The sequence below is a fragment of the Galeopterus variegatus genome, unplaced genomic scaffold (assembly GCF_000696425.1).
Source record: "Galeopterus variegatus unplaced genomic scaffold, G_variegatus-3.0.2 Scaffold149, whole genome shotgun sequence".
NCBI classification, from domain to species: Eukaryota; Metazoa; Chordata; class Mammalia; order Dermoptera; family Cynocephalidae; genus Galeopterus; species Galeopterus variegatus.
Window position 1 is genome coordinate 233,522 of NW_007726260.1, and position 5,122 is coordinate 238,643.

The window sequence follows — 5,122 nt, forward strand, 5'->3', positions numbered from 1 at the left end:
TGAAAATGTCCCCAGTTAATAGAGGATACAAATAGGATAGTATTTAGTTTTAACTCAGGATTCATCGTGGTGTCTCCATTAGCTGGTATACTGACCACTGTATATGCCCAGTAGATATATCACACCTTCTCATTTGTAAACTTACATTAGAGGTGCCTTCTAGTGATAATATGTCATGATTCCATGACATTATTCTAAGAACATGCTTTTGACTACCTCAGGCTTTAAAAGTACAACACTTTAAAACATTTTATTCAATATCTATGGTGGAATTCCTATTCCTAAAAAAATCAAAAGTAGCCTGAAGTCATCTTCATCATCCCTATTTTTATCCTGCACTATTCTGCCTTGTTTCAGGAAGAAATTATTCTACAGTATATCCAACATATTTTTGTTTTCCTGATGACTCGTGAGCTCATGTTCCCAACCATTTGCCAGGTTTAGTTTGTAAGAAGAATGACAAGTAGGGGAAGGTTATAAGATGACTGGCTATGTGCCTGGCTGAAAAGCCATCTGTTTTCCACTTGCAGTTTGGGGTAATTATACTATTTCCTGAGTCCTGCCTTTTAAATTAGGTAGACAGAGAAAGTCCATTCTCAGATACATTTTTGAGAGTTAACACCTTGTCGACAGCTTAGGTGAGCTCTTTCTATATCCAGTTGTAGTTTAGGCTTCACAACATCCTCAAAACCCCTGATATTTATTGGATTGTGTTTGGATGATGGGCTTGGCAAGGAACTGAATTTTTTTTAAAGACAATTTGTGCCTTTCCTTAGAGAAATAAGCATTTGCTATTGGTTAATGGTAATGTAAAATATGAAAGTCCTTTTGTTAATGTAAGTTGTCAGATTGTGGGTGATTTTTAACACTAAAACATTTTAAAATAATATCTGAAACACTCTGATCTGTGTTTAATTTCTTACGGAAGTTGCAATTACTTATACATTGAGCTTAAACAGTTGTTCAAGCAAAACACTGTTCCTGTTAGAAAAACCTGTCAGTGTTCTAATGGGGTCCTCTCAGAATATTCGTCTATTGTTTTTAAAACATAGTGAAGGAAGAAAATACAGAAGGTAGTAGGCAGGCAGGCAGGAAGGAAAAAGAAAAAGAAAAAGACCATGTGAAAAGAAGGATAGGAATACGATGAAATAAAACCTGGCCTTAATAAATCACAAAAGTGACACTTAATGGAAAGAGAACAAAAAGCAACCTAGTATTTGCCAGACATTTTCCACATTATTTAGTAATCCTCACAACAACACATAAAATTTTAGCTACAGTAAATTGAAGCTCAGAAAGTTAAGTAATTTGCTCAAGGTCACGTAGAGAGGAAGAGACTGTGTTTATAGTCCAACTCCAGGTTTAAATGACTTTAAAACTGCCCTACTCTGTGCACCTCAATTAAACCATTTTTGAAGGCTGGAGGCTTTACTTACATAGTAGAACCCTCCATTTGAGCCTCATTTGTCCATGCCTGCTCTGATTCATACATGCCTGTGCACATGAGGAAAACGATGGGGTACTTCTTGCCAGAAATCTGTTTGCATGAGTCAATGAGGAGCCTCCTGGGAGAAAACTGATCCTAACTGGGGAAAGGAGCAGGGATGATAAGATCTGTTCCATTACAAAGTCTTCCTCCTCAGAGTGAAGGAAAGAGCCAGAGGAAACTAGTTCCAGGTAACAGGGGACAGAGCTTTAAAAAATGCTGGAAGATTTTGGCACATACACAGCCTAGTTTTCCACTGCCTTGGATTGAACATCCCTCCAAAACTTAATCCCCACTGTAACTGCTGAGGGTGGGAAATCCTATTTTGGTAATTGAAAGGTGGGGACTTAAAGAGGTAATTAAATTGATGTTTTAATGGTGGTCAGAGGCGTTATTCTGAGGGCTTTAAAAGGAGAGCACATGAAGAACTCTCTCTCTCTCTCTGCTACACCATTTTCTGTCATGTGAGATCCCTGCATTGCTGAAAAGCCAAAGAAGACCTTCACCAGATGTGTTCCTTGGACCTTTGACTTTTCAGCCTTCAAAACTGTAAGCAATAAATTTCATTTTCTTATAAATCACCCAGTTCCAGATATTTTGTTATAAGCAACAGAAATGGACTAATACTCCTACCATATCTCTAACAAGCATTCAGGAAAGCATTATTCACCCCCGACTCACCACAACTGGAACACTACTCTAACCCTAGGAGGCACAGTGCCTGTTTTTGAGTTACAGATAGGTTCAGATCCCAGTAGAAAATAGCAGTGGTGCCTAGAAGAGAGCCTATGTCCCAGCTGTGGGGGAAGAAGAGGAAGTAGTTGCTGGAGGAAGGTCAGAAGCGCTAAGCAGAAATGGTGGTTTTCAGAGAAGATAGTGCAGAGTAGGGGAGGGAGAAAATGGCTAAAGCCACGTCTTAATTAACCAATTTGGTGGTTAAGCAAATGTAAGACATGACTCCATGAAATTGAACTGGGCTTCTGTTCCATTGACAGCAGAAGCCAGTAAAACCACAGGAAATACTCAATACATCATTATCACATTTAATACAAAAACCTAATAGGTCTTAATATTCCCACCTCTATTTTATAGATTTTTTTTTAAAAAAGAAGAAATGAGGCTCAAAAAGGCTGAACAACTTGCCAAACTCACAACAAAATTAAGTAATTAAGTAAGGGCGTTATGTCAGCAACATAGCAGAGAAGGAAGCCTTGGAACCTCCTCACCTCCCCTGTCCCAACACACTGATTCCACAAAACTTCATGGGCAAATTCCCTTTGTGAAAAACCACAAACTAATTGAAAAGCTCCTGCACCCCTGGAGAACGTGACATCAGACCCACCAAGCCAGTAGGGAGACTTGGGACATACACTCACAGGAGACCTTGCTCCCAGCCCAGTACCATATGATCAGGAAAATAATCCTTTGTTCCCAGCTTCCCCCAGAGGAGAGGAGGATTTGGATCAGGGGCTAATCACCCCACTTTTTATGAAGGGGCTCCCCCAAGGATTAGCCTCTGTCTTGCCAGTCCTGGAGCTCAGATGGTCAGGAACAGTAGACACTGCAAAAAAAGAAACTGCAGGACCCAGGATGTAGAGCTGGTGGCACATGATGGTGGTTTGATGCAGAGTTGGGCAGAGTAGAGAGATGCTACTATTGGGCAGCAGTCATGCTCGTGGAAGAAGGCGGTGGCAGATCACTTATAAATGGTGCCAAAGCAGGACTCCAAGCCTAAATTCCTGGAGGGTGAGCAAGTATGCATTCATGGGTCTCCTCTTTATGAAGCAAAGTGTGTAAAGTTTGCCAAAAAAGACAAACAAGTGAAATACTTTATACATTACAGTGGATGAAGTAAAAATGGGGAGGAATGGGATCCAGAGAGCAGAGTACTTAAATACATGGACACCGCTCTGCAGAAACAGCAAGAGCTTCAAAAAGCCAATCAGGAGCAATACACAGAGGGGAAGATGAGAGGGGCTGCCCTAGGAAAGAAGACATCTGGTCTGCAACAGAAAAATGTTGAAGCGAAAACAAAGAAGAACAAACAGAAAACAACTGGAAGTGGAAATGGTGACAGTAGCAGTGCGATACCTCAGCCTCCTCGGAAGAAAAGAATCTGAGTGGATCCTACTGTTGAAAATGAGGAGACATTTATGAACACAGTTGAAAGCTAAAGACTCCTGAACAGCTAAAACCACAGCTTGTTGATGACTGAGATTTAATTACCAGGCAAAAACCGTTCTTTTATCTCCCTTCCAAGAAGAATGTGGATTCTATTCTAGAGGATTAGTAAATTCCAAGAAATCTTGACGGAACACAGATAATGAGTATGTTGTTAATGGAGATGTGGCAGGCATAAAAGAATATTTCAATGTAATGTCAGGCACTCAGCTACTCTACAGATTTGAGACTGCAGTATGCTGATATCCTCACACACCACCCTGGTACACCATGCCCCAGGTGTATGGAGCACCACATCTACTGAGATTATTTGTACAAATTGGAGCGATGCTGGTCTGTATACCTCTGATGAGAAGAGCCTTGCTTTATTACAGAATCATCTTCATGATTTCCTGAAGTACCTGGCAAAGAATTCTGCAACTTTGTTTACTGCCAGCAATTATGAAGTGGCTTCTCCTGAGCACCATCAGAAGTGAGGGAGAAGCACTTTCGTTCACTTCTGTCTAGATCTCTGTAAACACGTATTTGTGCTTAGTCCTTCTCTTGTACGAATGAGGCACTTTGAAGACGTTAGTGTATACAGAGTTGATATTTGTTTTCTGGTTGATTTCGAACAGAAAAAATAAAAAGAGTTACAGCTCCTTTTTCTTTTTCTTACTTTTTTTTCTAGTTCAAAGTTGCTCCTGGTGTATTCAATAATGGATGACAGAGACATGCCATAGAATGTTTTTGTGCCTAGTTGACAAAGCTGCTTTTGAATGGTTGTGGTTCTATTCCTCTGATGCTATGCACTTCTATAGATGTTAATGCAATATGACAAAATGCTCTGATTCCTAGGGCCCAAGGTTCAATTCAGTGTACATAACTGAATACATTTATCCATTTGTGCTTCTTTTTTGTTTTTTATGGTGCTTAAAGAGCTCATCCTTTGCAAGTCATCCATGATCTTCCTTAAGCATTTTATCTTCGCTCAATTTATTGAAGAATGGTGGCTTGTTTCGTGGGGTTTTTTTGTGTATAATGCATGTTTTTAGCATAACAGATGCAATACATTGAGTAGCTACAGTTTTCTGGAAAGGTTGATCTTTTAGAATTCTTTTTCAGAACTTCAATAAAATTTCTTTAAATTTCAAAAAGAAGGAAAGGAAACTGTAAGTCAATATTCCTAATGAACATAGATGCAAAAATCCTCAACAAAATACCAGCAAACCTATTTCAACAACACATTAAAAGGATCGTACATCATGACCAAGTGGCCTTCTCCCTGGGATGCAAGGATGGTTCAAAGTACCAAAATCAATTAACGTGATACACCACATTAACAGAATAAAGGATAAAAATCACATGATCATCTCAATAGATGCAGAAATAGCGTTTGACAAAATTCAACATTCTTTCATAATAAAATCTTTTAACTAACTAGGTATATAAAGAATTTACCTCAACATAATAAAG

At 39.2% G+C, this 5,122-nt stretch overlaps 1 pseudogene; it reads left to right on the top strand.

Annotated features, from left to right (window-relative positions):
• The first annotated feature begins 3,192 nt into the window (after positions 1-3,192).
• On the top strand, positions 3,193-4,143 carry LOC103607016 (annotated as a pseudogene).
• Positions 4,144-5,122: the final 979 nt, after the last annotated feature.